We start from the raw sequence: 16,125 nt of genomic DNA, 5'->3' as shown, positions 1-16,125 counted from the left end.
CCGGAAGGTTCACAAAGGGTTGTAAAATGGGATCTGGGTCTTGGATACTGTCTAGGTATTAGGTATACGTAGGCAGTAGCTATGGGTACTGGTATTTGGTAAATTCGATAGAGTATTTGGTATGGGTATTCTAAATGAAACTTTTCTGGTACAGGGAAAGGAAGAACAACAATGTTCTTAGGTAATTGGAATATTTCCTGGGCAGCGGAATTCAATTGGTAAAGGTCTCAAGAGCTTATTGCTCTGATACCATGTCAAATATTAGAATATGGGAATAATGTAATATCTCTATTCATCTCTCAAGGAGGTTTATTAGAATATGGGAATAATGTAACATCCATGTACACAAAGGAAAGTAATCAATCCTAATCTAAGTCAACTATAGCACTAATGCTAATTGATACACAAAATAAATCATAATAAAGTTAATTGATACAGCTCATGTCAACAGATTCTACTTGATTAGGTTATCTCAAAGTTTGCTTACAAGTTACAGCTAGCTTGAACAGTTGGCTCATGTATTTACTAATTAATAAAAAGTATTCCGAGAAAGAACTACAAATAACAAAAACTGATCACTACATTGCATAAATACATTTAGGGGAACAGATCGATCACTGGAGTTGAACTGTTTTGCATGGTTCTTTTGCACCCATGGGTTATGGTTACAACCAATACATATTATTCATCACGATCATACATACAGTGTAACTGTGTAACAGACGGATCTTTAGCTATTCAGCTACTGCGATGCCACTGCGATTCTGAGGGTACCCTAACCTTTCCCAATTGGAAGTTGCCATTATCAAGCTGTTTCAATTACTTTGGTGAGGGACAGGGTAACCGAGAAGGTGAATGATGATGAGGAGCCTGTATTGAAGAAGATTGATAGAAGCTAAGAATCACAGATTGTAAATTGATGAAAGGAAGACCACACTTTATGGCATACAAGGCTCTCTGTATTTATCTTTCTAAAACAGTAAAACCAACTTCAGTTGGCTAATTATATGATTTTACCCTCAACGCAATGGACGCCCCCAAGCCAGTGGACACCGCCGGAAGGCAGAAATTATTTCCATTTGGCCAATGGACTCCCCAGGAATCTTCTTCGGCATATAAGATGAAGAACGATTGATCTCCTCTGAATTTGATTCAGAGGAAACGGAGATAAAACTCTCCATTATTACATTCACCTGCACCAGAAATAACACATATATGTTATCCAACAACAACAGAATCAAGAATGAGCGGAAAGCTAGTAAGAGGAACAAAGCTCAGAGGGGAAAGATGCACACCCAAAGAGAAAGGGGTATTCGATCTGGATCTCTAAACTTCTCAAATTCTCTCTCGGAATCACTGCGTGTATAGCTAAGCAAGAGCTTCTGTGAACTGTAGAGCAGTTTCTGCTCCCATTTATAACGCTAAACGACCGGTTGTAGGCTCAGGCTCGGAAAGACCGTAGATGAACCCGAGGCTAATTTGGCTTGAAGAAACGCCCGCAATTTGTTATAGGGCAGTGCGCTACGCGTGGTTTTCTGGTGCAATTCATATGCGTTTCTGGTGCAGTTCATAACTCACCGGCCGTTTCAGAGTTTTTACGTTTTTGTTTTGGAAATGGGACTTATTGGGCCAACTTACTTTTTTGCCCTATTCTTTTGCAGAAACCCTTCTCTTCTGTTTTGTTCTTGAACATTTTTTTTTTTCCCTTTTTTTCCACCTTCTTTAACCAGATTGGAAGATGGATGAAAACTTATACGGTTGAATTACCATAAACAGGTGTCAAAATTTCTTAAATTATGATAGTATGTTATGGGAAACAAAGAGAGATAAGTTGATACTAGTAGAATAGCCAAGGAAGTACTTCGCAGTTCGCATGAACGATCTCAGCAGTGGTCTTCCCTATATGTACGGAGGAGTTTTTTTTTTTTTTTTTTTTGAGGAAATGGATACTTTCATTAAATATATCCTTGGCCAGAAGACACGTACATCAGATGCTGTCTCATACCAAAATCATAAATGATATGAACTAACTAACAAAAGACAGGTACCCTCATTAGAAACACATTTGATCACTTATTGAGCCTAAAACAAGAAACAAAACCCTCTCTACCAACCTCTCAGGAATCAGTAATCTAGTCGCCTAGAGACCTCAATTGGTATACAACTAGAAAACAAAGATGAAAGTAGTAGAAGACCCCACTTCTAGCATTAGGCAAAAAGGAAAACCATGAAATCAAAGTTTTCCTTTGCCCTTATCTCTAGGGCTGGAACCAGAACCAGTAGGTGGAGGATAGGTCAGCTTCAGAAGACTACCCTTAGTCTTCTTACTAGTGCGCTGATTCTTATTCTTGCTGCCAAGAGGCCTGCCGGTCTTCTTCTTCTTCAAAGTTAGCAAAGTAACATCACTGTCATCCTCAATCAATCCCAATGCATCAGCCTGTAGGGTTGGAACTTTTCCACCCAAAATAGTTTTGAATTTCTTGGGGGAAGGGTTACCAACACTGGTTCGATTTTGTTTCTTAGAAGACAAATCAGCTTCGTGAAGCCTCTGCATACCTGCAGAACCATCCAAATCACAAATCTCTATGGGAGGTTCTAACGTGGGACTCTGATCCTTCTCCAACTCGTGCTCCAAAGAAGCCTCAGTCACAGCCAAAGTCTCTGCAGGGACCGAAGGAGAAGTAGGGGAAATTGGCCGCTCCAATCGACGAATAACTGGTTTCCTCTTCAAAGGGATGGAAGAAGAGGCAGTGAAAAGATCATTCTTATCCTTTGCCGAGAAAGAGAACGAACCTCCAGATGCTGATGGTCTAGGAAAATGCAAAACCCTAGGAGTAGGGTTTACCATACACGATTCTGCACAAGCAATTCCGGCATGAGTGACAAGTCCACACTGAGAGCATCTCCCTTGCAGATGTTCAAATTGAAACTGAAGAATCGGTTCGACACCAACATCCAAATAAACTTTGTGTTCAAGCAAGATCGGCTTGGACACATCATAGGAGAATAAAATCATATTCGAGCCTTTCTTGAACTCCTTCTTATCATAATCCAAAAAACCCCCAAGGAGATTCCCAATCAGTGTGAGATTCTCAGGCTCTTCGTAGAGAGGTGGTCTTCCAGAAACCCTAACCCAAACTCAGAGATGCTTGAATTGGACTTCATGCAATGGTTTGACGCCATCATATTCTGCAAAACACACGGGGCACGATCATAACACCAGACTCCTCCCCGTAATACTTTATGACTGTCTCGAACAGATTCAAAAGAGAATAGGAACAGATCCCCACCCTTCTCCTAGATCCTGAATTCCTTGTCCACCATCCAAGTTCAGTGGAAGTGAGATTTGAAAGCCTTCAGATCAACCTGCTTTTGGGTCAATGGTTTGCCAAGAAGAAAGGATTGGGATGACCTGCGCACAGGACCACCACCAATTTTCCCCAGATCAGGGGCGCTACAGCCCTCAACAAGAGTAAGGGAGGCAGCAAAGCTTGCTGTGACTACATCAATGGAAGCCATGGATTGAGATAAGTGGGAGAGAAGGGTAGAAATGTTGACGGTGGAGGCAAGGAGGCCGTAGACTAGCTAGGGTTGAGAGAAAGTCTCGCTAGGGTTTTTTTTAAAGAATTATATGTACGGAGGAATTGTTGCGAGTGTCTATGATTATACTGATAATCTCATATAAACCAATAGTAATATAACTAATACCAATAGCAATATAACTAATAAAATATATTCTTGATGTTTTGCTTGTACAAAGAAAAAGTACAACAAGCGCCGCACCCCTTCTGCGCCACCCTAACAGCCACCTTACCGGCCACCATGCTGCAAGGCAATGTCCTTGTCTGGAACTGTCGCGGGATTGTTAACCTCGAGACACAGAGAGCTTTGATTGATTTGGTGCAGGCAAAAAGACCTTTCCTCATCTTCTTGGCTGAAACCCTAGCCACGGAAAAACTCATCAATTCCATTACATCCCGCTTGGTCTTTGCAGACAATATCTGAGTCTAAAAAGGGCCAGACTCTCAAGGGCTTGCAATGCTGTGGAGTCATGATCTCCATGTTGAACTACGTACGAAGTAGTCGCATCACATTGATGCAGAAGTTTGAGAAAAGGGCACAAACGAAGTGTGGAGATTTACAGGCATCTATGGTTATGCTGCAAGAGAAGACATACATCGTACATGGTCCCTAATCGACACCCTTGCAGCAAAGACATGTTTGTTGCCTTGGCTAATGGCGGGCGATTTTAATGAGCTTATGATTCGAGCAGACAAGTCAGGCGATCCTCCCCGGGCTCTAGCTCCAATGGCTCTGTTTCGTCACACTATGGATGCTGCAGGCCTCAGTGACATAGGTTTCTTTGGGTGCCTGTATACGTGGTCCAATAAATTTACAAAGGAAAGGTTAGATAGTGCCTTTTGGTCTGTGTCTTGGAGAGCCCTATTCCCGTTGTCTAGGACAATTACATTACCCCTCTCTGACTCTGATCACAACCCTATATTGGTTGAAGCAAGAGCTGAAAGGGAGCCAATCTGAAGGCGTACTCGTCGGTTTTGTTTCGAGGAAATCTGGCATGGGAATAAGCAATGCGCGGATATCATCCAGAGACAGTGGTCCGCTCCACTCACTGGTAATATATTCCAGCAGTTGGGCTCTAAGATTCACTCTACTGGACAACAACTTTTGCAATGGCATGTTACTGATTTTCAACGTCAAAAAGTCGAGATCCGTGAGGTCCAAAGCAAGTTACTTGACCTAATGAGGCAATCCTTCTTGAGTGAGCAGTATGAAGAACAAAGAAGATTGCATGTTAGGCAAAGTCAGTTGCTTTCGCAAAAGGAAAAATATTGGCGGCAAAGGTCACGTGCTTTATGGTTAAAGGATGGGGATAGAAACTTTGCGTACTTTCATCGTAAAGCCTCAAACAGGAAAAGCAGGAACACTACTAGAGGTTTGATGACTGATAATGGAGTGTGGACTGATGACCCGTCAGAGGTGAAGCATCTCCTTATGGACTTTTATAATATGACCTTCTCTTCTGAGGGAGTAGATGAGTCTGCTATCTCTGAAATTTTTAGGGCCACACCTATGAAAGTTACTACAATCATGAATGAAGATCTAACTCCCCATACTTGGATGAAGAAATAAAAGCTGCTTTGTTCCAAATGCATCCGTCTAAAAGCCCTGGTCCGGATGGTATGTCTCCTTTCTTCTTTCAAAAATATTGGCATATTGTTGGTTTAAATGTTTGAACTGCTATACATAATTTCCTGCAGCATGGGGAGATTTGGAAGGAATCAAATTTCATGTATATCTGCTTGGTTTAGATGTTTGAATTGCTATACATAATTTCCTGCAGCATGTGGAGATTTGGAAGGAATCAAATTTCACGTATATCTGCTTGATCCCGAAAATTAAAAATCCTACTGTTGCATCACATTTTCTGCTTATAGCATTATGCAATGTGCTTTACCGAATTAGTTCCAAGGTCATTGCCAACAGGCTAAAGAAATGGCTTCCGGATATCATCTCTCCCCTTCAAAGTGCCTATGTGCCTGGCAGACTCATCTTAGATAACACTCTGGTTGCAACTGAGGCAGCTCATTTCATGCATAAACTTACATTACAAGAGGAAGGTTTCTTCTCACTAAAACTGGACATCAGTAAGGCCTATGATAGTTTGGAATGGCCTTTTCTACATGCCATGTTAGTGAAACTGGGTTTTTCAGCTCAATGGATATCTATGGTAATGAGTTGTGTTACTTCAGTCAGTTATGCCATTCTTGTACAGGGCGAGCCATCTAACACTATACACCCTACCAGAGGTATCAAGCAAGGCGATCCCTTATCTCCCTATTTATTTATCTTATGTGCGGAGGGTTTATCAGCACTCATATCTCAGGCTGTTGACTCTGGGACGATCAAGGGCCTTAAAATGTGTCCTCAAGCTCCAATATTGCATCATTTATTCTTTGTGAATGACAGTCTCTTATTTGGGGCAGCTACCTTGGAAGAGTGCTACACTTTGCGACAGATTTTAAACACATATGAAAGAGCTTCTGGATAGAAAATCAATTTCCAAAAAAACAGTGTGGTTTTTAGTAGGAATGTTCATGCTAACATTCAAGCACAACTTTCTGCTGTTTTGGAGGTCAAGTGCGTAACAGAACATGACAGATATCTGGGCCTCCCGTTGCGAGTGGGTAAATCCAAAACTCAAATTTTCAATATATCAAGGAAAAATTGTCAAAGAAGCTGGAGAATTGGAAAGCTAAAATCCTCAGTTGTGCTGGCAAGGAGATTTTGATAAAGGCAGTTGCTCAGACTATGCCTTTATATGCCATGAACTATTACTTGTTGTCGAAGGGATTGTGTGATGATGTTCACAAGTTATGTGCCTCTTTCTTTTGGGGAGATACAGAGGACAAAAAGAAGATTCATTGGAGGAGTTGGGAACGTTTGTGTCTTACCAAACATGAAGGAGGTATGAGTTTCAAAAATATATATGCTTATAACCTTGCAATGTTAGCCAAACAAGGGTGGAGAATTGTCACAAACCCTTCGTCGCTTATTGCTAAGTTGTACAAGGCCAGGTATTTTCCAAATTGTGATTTTTTTCAAGCAGAGTTAGGTGATGCACCTTCCTTTTTGTGGAGAAGTATTCTTGCAGGTAGACCTGTGGTCAAGGCTGGTACTAGATGGTGAATTGAGGATGGTACAAAGATTAATATATTGAATGAGTAATGGATACCAAACTGCTCACCGAGCCTTGTCCAGAGACCAACTAACTCTCCTGTTGAGATGGTGTCTGATCTCATTGATGAGTCTACTAAACAATGGATTCCTCCTATTATTCACAGGATTTTTCAACCTTCAGTGGCAGCCAAAATTCTTAGTATTCCTCTAGCACATCGGAATAGACTTGATACGCACTGTTGGCATTAGGATCGTAGGGGTTGGTACAGAGTCAAGAGTGCATACTGGCTTGCTTGAGAACAGGTTCTTGGTAATGCCCTAGCCTCATCATCCCATGGAGATCCATTCAAGGAGCTATAGAGAAAGCTTTGGAAGGCAAGGGTGCCTGGAAAAGTGCAGATTTGTGCCTGGAGGGCTTGCTGCAATTTACTTCCTACTCGTGAAAGACTTACAACTAAAGGGTATGAGGGTGACCTACAATGTCTTCTGTGCCATTATGTTGTTGAAGACTCTTCTCACCTCTTTTGTACATGTCCTACGGCTACCACACTACTATCCCAAGCTCCCTTCCATTTGCAAAACTCCTTGCTGCCTAATATCAACTTTCAAGAATGGATGTTGGAAAGGGCTATGTATCTCAAGATGGAGGTGTTTGAGAAACTTTTGATGCTTATATGGGGTTTGCGGAAAAATAGAAACTCAAAATTATGGGAAAACAAGGCCAGTTCAACCTCTGACATTTTTCTCAGGTGTATAACTTGGTTGGATGAGTTTCACCAAGCTAGAAAGTCTGATGCTGCAACCCAAGTGTCGGCCCGTAAGGGGTGGAGTTCGGCAAGCACAGCTGCACTTACTTTGAAGGATTAATTTCAGTTTACCCCCCTGAGGTTTGGGGGTGTCATCATTTCACCCCCTGTACTTTCAATTTTGAATTTTTACCCCCTAAACCTTCCAATTTCAATCAGTCGTGTCCAATTTCTACTATTCCGTCCAAATTGGATGTTAAGTTTGACTTTTGAGGGCTAAAATGGTCATTTCAACATAAAAAAAATTTAAAAAAAAAATTCTGTTTTTTAGTTTTTTTTTTTTCTTTTTTTCTGTTTCTTAGTTTTTATTTTTTATTTTTTATTTTTTATTTTTTATTTTTTATTTTTTATTTTGTCTTCAACCTATACACCACAAGTTATAATAGGTTTATATAAAAACAAAAAAATACTTTAGGTGGTTGAAAGCCGCTCGCTGGTCTACGATATTTGTGATATATCTCTGATAAAGTGAAGAATTTTAAGATATATCCCCAATAAAGTGAAGAAATATTTGTAAAAAATAATTTTACACTTTATCTGTAAATAAATATCTGTATATCCCCAATAAAGTGAAGAAATATCTATGTAAAATCATTTTTGGTCTACGATATTTGTGATATATCTCCAATAAATTGAAGAATTTTATGATATATCCCCAATAAAGTGAAGAAATATCTGTAAAAAATGATTTTACACTTTATCTGTAAATATCTATATATCCCCAATAAAGTGAAGAAATATTTGTGTAAAATCATTTTTTACAGATATTTATTTACAGATAAAGTGTAAAATTATTTTTTTTACAGATATTTCTTCACTTTATTGGGGATATATCCTAAATTCTTCACTTTATCGGAGATATGTCACAAATATCGTAGACCAGCGAGCGGCTTTCAATTACCTAGAGTATTTTTTTGTTTTTATAAACCTATTATAACTTGTGGTGTATAGGTTGAAGACAAAATAATATAAAAAAATAAAAAATAAATAAATAAAACAAAGAAACAGAAAAAAAAAATTTTAAAAAAAAAATTAAAAACAGAATTTTTTTTTTAATTTTTTTATGATGAAATGACCATTTTAGCCCTCAAAAGTCAAACTTAACGTCCAATTTAGACGGAATAGTAGAAATTGGACACGACTGATTGAAATTGGAAAGTTTTGGGGGTAAAAATTTAAAATTGAAAGTACAGGGGGTGAAATGATGACACCCCCAAACCTCAGGGAGGTAAACTGAAATTAATCCTACTTTGAATGTGGATGGGGCGTTTCTTCCTCAGTTAACAAAAGGAGGGCTGGGAGCTATTCTTCGAAATGCTAGAGGAGAGGTTCAGGCTACTTTTCAGGCTGCAGTTCCATTTGTCAGCTCTCCAATGCATGTTGAACTTCTTGCAATTCAGGCGGGTTTGCAACTTGTCAGATTGCATAAATTCCAGTCGGTTTGCATTGTGTCGGACTGCTTATTGGCTGTGCAAGACATTAATGGCAGGTCTCCTATTCTCACAAAGTATGGACCATTAATTGAGGACATCCAGCTCATGATGCAACAACTACATCCTATTCAGGTTTCTTATGCACCTCGTGCCTGTAATAGATTAGCCCACAGGCTGGCTAGTTTAGCATATGAGTCAGAGCAAAGTGTTTGCTGGTTACATACAACCCCAGATTGTATCAGGGACATTGTACAAAAGGAGTTTCCTCCTCCCACTTAACTCAATGAAATCCTAGTCTGTTTTTACCTCAAAAGAAAAAGTACAACAAGAGTTACTCTTATAGAATGAATAATAAATATAAAAATATGTTGTTTTCAAAAAAATGAAAATAGTATACATTAAAGTAGTTCCAACATATTATCAAGAGCCCTCAGTTTCACACACACACAAATCTAAATAGAAAAAAAAAAAAAAACAGAAAATATAATAGTATTATATATTTTAATCTCATAAGTCTGTTTAGAGTAGAGACTTTGAATTCCAATCTTATATGAGGAGTTACCTAAAATATAAACTATTCAACTATTTGACTAAATTCTGCTTACTACCTTGTACTTTCAAGGGTTCATCAGTTCAGTCCCTGCACTTCTAATTTAATCAAAAAAGTCCTTACACTTTTCAATTTCATCAAATCGATCTAATCCGTCACCTTTCCATCAATTTTCGGGGAAAATTTCCAAACTACCCATCTGCATTCACAACACTGACGCGTCGGCAGGCTGCCTAGCAATGGGTAGTTTGGGAATTTTTCCTGTGAGAAGGTCCCACGTCAGCATTTTAACGGTGAAAATTGACAGAATAGTGACGGATTGGATCGATTTGATAAAATTGGAACGTGCAAGGACTTTTCTGATTAAATTAAAAGTGCAGGGACTGAACTGGTGAACCCTTAAAAGTACAAGGTAGTAAGTAGAATTTAATCCTAAACTATTTATCTTGTATTAATGCAGGTTTTGGGAAGCATATTGCGCTCTAAAACTAGTAGGGATGAATGGTTGGCAATTCAAAATAGTGAAATATGGGACCTACTTGAAGAAGATGATAGAATCATGTCGGTATTGAAGTTGAGTTTTAATAACTTGAAGTCATCACCTTTGAAGCAATGTTTGTATATTGCTCAATATTGAAGAAAGATTTTGAAATTGAAAGAGATAATTTGATCCAACTTTGGATAGCTCAGGGATTGCTCCAGCCTTCATCTGAGAAAAATCATCATGAAATGGAGGATACAGGCAATAAATATTTTAATATTCTATTGAAAAACTCCTTATTTCAAGAGGTTACTAAAGGTGGCACTATTACCAAGTACACTATGCAAGATCTTGTGCATGATCTTGCAGAAAAAGTATCCAAATGCGACGGCTTGACACAGGATTTGAATGATACATGCGAGGTTCGACATGTTGCACGTATTCCTCTTTCAACACTAGAAAACATGTCAGAAGTAACTGTTAGGAGATTGCACTCACTATTTTCAAATGATCAAGTCTCAAATATCATTTTCTCCAAGTTTAGAGCATTGCGCGTCTTAAATTTACAGAGGGTAAATATTCAAGAGTTGCCAAATTCATTTGGCAAGTTGAAGCACTTGAGATATCTAGACGTCCCATATTCAAGAATCAAAGCACTTCCCAAGTCAAATGGCAAGCTCTATAACCTTCAAACATTGAGAATGCAGGAAACTGATTATCTCAAAGAGGTTCCAAGGGAAATGCAAAACTTGATCAACTTGAGGCATCTTTATTTTGATAAGACAATGGAATTTCCGGCTGGAATATTGTACGACTCAGATTTCACCACGTATTACTCAGACTGCATGTGCACTTTCACCCTCTGTGAACTGAAGAATTTTTGGAAAGATAGACACACAACTCAACAACAATAGGTAAAACAATGATATTTTATGTATTTGCAATAATTTTGAGAAGATGGGGGCTTGATATTAGACCAAGTTGGCCACATTTTGTTCAGAACAATGTCCACATTTAAAAAAAAAAAATATAGCATGGCCAAGTGAGACATTGACTTTTTACTTCTATAAGAGATTTTCTTTTCCTTTCACTTTTAAAATTATGGTTCTTCTCTTCTCTTTTGCTTTTGTATGTTGTGCTATTGAAAGTAAGGTTGTTAATGAGTCCTGTCTAAGTTCATCCTAAAATTTTAAAAACTTAAGGCAAATTATAAATAGTATAAATATTGGCCCCATATGTTATAGTAAGAAAAAAAAAATTAGAGAAAGAAAAACAAAACTGAAAAAAAATAAAATAAAAGGAAAAATGGAAGAGAAACAAGAAAAAAAGAAATTTTTTTGGACAAAATACTGTTTACTCCCTATAATTATAGGGTTTCGACGTTTCAGTCCCTGACTTTTCAATTTCACCTAAAAACTCCCTAAACTCTCCAATTTCACCCAATTGGTCCTTACCGTCAACTTTCAGTCAAATGCTCCGTTATCTTGCTGACGTGGCATCATTTTCACACCAAAATGTCTATTTTACCCTCACTGACAAAAAAAAAAATCTCTCCTTCTCTTTTCTTTTTACCTGTTCTTCTTCCTCCGTGTCCCTCCTCTTCGGCCTTTTCTTCCTCCATGTCCCTGCTCTTGGTTGTTCATGCAAAACTCATTTACCCAGAAGGCGAAACCAACGAGAGGAAAAAGCAAAGCTTATACTACCATCAATTCAAATCCCACACATGCCAATTACCATTTAACAAATATCCACAACCAACATGAACCCAGTCTCTTTTCCGAGACAAAATTTGAACAAAACAAGCAAACTAGCACATCAGAGAAAACAAATAGAGTCATACTGACGTAGCATCAATCTCACAAGAACTTATTCATATTCAATTAAATCCTTGATTCAAACTTCAACCACCAACATATATACCTGAAAACCACAAAGAATTGAAATTTAAAGTATCTTGCACTGAATCAGTTTTAGGGGGTTTTACCATAGTTCTCTCTGCTACCCACGATGTAGGCCACCTCCTTCCAGTTCTTCTGCTTTAGGTTCCCTCTGCTCAGCTTCCATTCCGACTTCTGCAAATTCATCATCTCAAATTGTTCATATTGCGCGCGACCACAAACAGATTCAAATGAAAGCAACTCTAACTTCTAAACTCCCAATCCACAACTTCAAAAACAAAATCAAACAAAATAAGTAAACCGAAACTGCAATCAACTTGAAAGATGAACTATACAGTCTTCGACTACACAAATACAAAATGTTGATGAGAAATTTTACCATGGTGGTCCAGTGGTATAGGAAAGCGGGTCCAATAGTCCGAAAGCTTCAAAATCTGAGCGACGAAGCCGAGAATTTCATTGGTAATTCCTGGCACGGAGCTGCCGCCATCTTCTTCCGAAGCTCTATTCCGAACTGGCATCAAGTTCGAAGCCAATTTGGAGATTTCTGCAATGGAGAGAAACGAGAGGCCTGTCTTGAAGCTCCTACCCAATTCTGCAAGATCGTTTCGAACTCCCAAGAGCGCCGGCGACGGTGAAGGTTGAGAATCGGAGGAGGGAAGGGGGGATGACGACGGTGGAAAGTCCAGCGAGGCCACAAGTAAGGACAGAGGACAAGTGAGCATATCCATCAAACATGTAATAAGATTTAGCCTTTGGATTGATCCCGGTGCTGATAATCACAGCTATGATGAGGCCGTAGATCCCAAGCACTCCAGCCATGACCACCGGAACAATCGATTTCATGACCAGCTCCTGCCGCATCACTCCCATCGAGGCCACGCCCACGCCACTCTTGGTGGTCCAGTACGCCACGCCCATGCCTGTGGCAAGATCAGAAATTAAATCAAAGTTCTAGGGAGAAACGAGTAAAATCGAGGGATCGGAGATCGGGGAGGGACTTACAGGAGAAGACGAGAGCTGCGGCGGTGATGATGAGGATGGAGACGAGAGAGGGGAAGAAGAAGAGGTAAAAAGAAAAGAGAAAGAGGAAAAAATAAAAATAAAAATAAATAAATAAAAAAGAAAAGAAAAAGAGAAAGTGAAGGTATAACAGTCATTTTAATGCGAAAAGCATGCCACGTCAGCAAAATAACCGAGTTTTTGACGGATAATTGACGGAAAGGACTAATTGGGTGAAATTGGAGAGTTTAGGGAGTTTTTAGGTGAAATTGAAACGTCAGGGACTGAAACGTCGAAACCCTATAAGTATAGGGAGTAAATAGTATTTTGTCCATTTTTTTTCTAGAGGAAAAAAAGTATAAAAAAAAAAGTAATAATTTTAGCTATAAAAGTAGAAAAAGAAATAGAAAACTGAAAAAGAAAAAAGAAAAAAAGAGAGAGAAAACAAGAAGAAGAGTTTCGATTTCTAAAGAAAAGAAAAAAGAGAAAGTACAAAAATTAGAATTTTAGCTAAATGTAGCCAAAAGAAAAGAAAAAAAAACAAGAAAATGAAAGAAAAGGCCATTCAAGCCTACATCACATTATATTAGTACTACTTTTGGGCCTCTACATATATATGTCAATGACCTCATAGATCTCAGGTCAGGTCCAAGCCGTCCAGTCTTGGTCATGCCATATCACATTCATGTCGTGTTAAAATAATAAACTTGTCATGGTAAACAAACACAAATTTAAGCCATTTAATAAATTAGGTTGGAAATGTATCTTATTTATTAATCAAGTGACTCGTGCTGCCTAACTTGTTCAATAAATGGGTCATGAGTACATAACTCACTAGTTGACACATTTAAGATGGTAAAGACACTTAAAATTACTTATTTTTAATGGCTTGTGTGTGCTAGTTATATGTAGCCCAATCTGAAGCTCTATAATCAGTTTTGGTGGGTTGACATACAAATAATCCGTTTATTAAATGAGTTTAGTACTAAAGATTAGCTTTTTAATTCTTTTTGAATAAAAGGATCATAGAGATTTTCATTAACATAAAGGTAAGGTCAGATTGACCATTACATATTCTTCCGCTACTATCTACAGATAGACAAGAAGTTGTAGTGAAAAAAACACAACGGTGATGCATACGATATGACCATTCATTCGACAAGTCATGCACACTTATTCAAAGCATGCCCATTCAACTATGACCAAGTAACTATTGAAACCGAAAAATTCACAAGTCCAATTCGAGGGGGGCAAGGTTCGAAAAATCGCTAGGCGCTAGTCGGGCGGTGGGCTGGGGAGGAGCGCCTAGGCGGTTTTTGTTTTTTTAATTATTTATTTATTTATATAGCATGTAAAAAGATATATAAGTTTATAATATAAATATTTCAATTAAAAAAAGGTATAAATAAAGATATTCTAAAAAATATATATTTTATATCAATAGATTCCAGTTCCGGTCTCCATATAACTAATGTTATTATAATATTATATATATTTCTGTTCTAAAGTTACTACTTGCCACACCTGTGGTAATGAGCTGGCCCTAACATCTTGATTAATGTGTCTTGATTAATCCATAATTCCATATTGACATATTCAACGCAAACCCAACACACCACCTAGCAATTTCTCCTTTTTCAATTCATTCTTATCTAAACCACCGACTCTTTTACTCACCTCACCCACAACTACACGTCTACACCACCAGATTCATTCTTGCTCCCAAACAACGACCAAGACCCATTCATTCTCTTTCTTTCATCTTTGATTTGATTCCGTCAATCTCGACCACCATGGCCATCAACCTTCAGGCCGTTCTTGCCTCCACCGGATTATCAATTCCAGATTATCAATTCAAGCAAAGATGAATACTTTTCCAGATTATCAATTTCTCAGAACTTACCGTGGAGAAGCTAAGGGAGGAGATGTGGAGCGAAGGGGCGAAGAAGCTGAAGCAGCTGCCGGTTGAGATGGTGGAGGAAAAGTTGATACTGGGAGAGTACGGGAACTGATATATAATTGGGTGTTGATGTCTTGTATCTCGAATTTTAAAAAAAAAAAAAAAAAGGAAAACGCCCAGCCAGACGCCCAGCCGCCCAGTCCGCCCAGGCGCCCGCCGAGGCCTCCTAAAATCCCAGCGCCCAGAAGCTTCGATTATGCATTACTCGAGGCGGAGAGGTGCCGCCCAGCGCCTAGGCGGGCTGGGCGGCCGCGTTTTAGAACACTGAGGGGGGCTAGATTCAAAAATTACATGGTGATGGTCTTTCAAAATAAATCAGAAAAGTGGGAACCCATTGCATCAAATATACTGGTAGAGTTTGACTTGGCCACCAGATCAACAAAACAAATTCGTTTGACTTTTCAAAAAACACAAGAATGATAAGTCCAACCCACCTCTTGAATGTGGTCTTTGTTATTATCTCTAGAAGAGAAACGGTACGTACGGTAGCAGATGGCTTAATTATAGGTGGTGTGATCATATAAAGCCACGACTTGATATCATTTGAACTTGTGGACTTCTCTTCCAAGTAGCAATCAGATGGCTAGTCTTATATCAAGCTTTCAAATTCAAATCATATATTGGAAGTTGTAGATAATTCTCACGGCTACAAGCTTGAATGTGGGAGTGCTTATCGTCATTTGAAGATATTTCGAATTCAAATTAATCAAATTGAGGTCAACAAGATATCTCTTATCTCTATATGTTGCCTATATAAAGAAACTCTTTACAACAATCGAAGAGGGGGGAAAAACACTACAGAGGGCAGAAAATACTACATAGAGGAGAGCATAAGAGAAAGACACAGCAGAGGAAAAAAGACACACAGAGCAGAAATACAGAAAGGAGAGAAAGAGAGAAGGAAGGTCCAAGTTCCGCTACCGGAGGAAGAAAAGAAAAGTTGCAGGTATACGGCTGCATCCATGGTTATTTTTCTTTTATGAAGTTGCCTAGACGATGCTCATGACAGGAAAAGAAGTCTGCTTCCCTGCCTTCAATTGATCCGGAAGAGAATGACCATCTCGTATGGAGTTTACAAACTCTAATAGGCCGTTCATGAACGACCACAACCATTAGAGTTTTTCCAGCCTCTCTAAGACAATGTTTAACGCATTGAAACAATACGGTTGTTCACGAACAGCCTCGTTTCAATGCTCGAAGCTCCCCCGAAATGGTGTTGCTTGCATGACAGGACCCGCCCCGGATTTCACCCTGAAATCCGAGGTGGCCCTGTGGGGCCCACCTTAGAGATAACTC

The 16,125-nt window shown here is 38.9% G+C and overlaps 1 long non-coding RNA gene across 1 annotated transcript; it reads right to left on the bottom strand.

Annotated features, from left to right (window-relative positions):
- Positions 1–616: 616 nt before the first annotated feature.
- LOC121052687 lies at positions 617–1,403 on the bottom strand. The gene is made up of 3 exons (XR_005809796.1): positions 1,296–1,403; positions 1,018–1,193; positions 617–870 (listed from the first exon to the last, which is right to left on the bottom strand). It is a non-coding gene; the product is annotated as an uncharacterized LOC121052687 (long non-coding RNA).
- Between the last annotated feature and the right edge of the window lie 14,722 nt (positions 1,404–16,125).

The sequence above is a fragment of the Rosa chinensis genome, chromosome 4 (genome assembly GCF_002994745.2).
Source record: "Rosa chinensis cultivar Old Blush chromosome 4, RchiOBHm-V2, whole genome shotgun sequence".
Classification (NCBI taxonomy): domain Eukaryota; kingdom Viridiplantae; phylum Streptophyta; class Magnoliopsida; order Rosales; family Rosaceae; genus Rosa; species Rosa chinensis.
The sequence above is the reverse complement of the archived record's forward strand: the minus strand, read 5'-3'. Positions and strand labels throughout refer to the sequence as shown.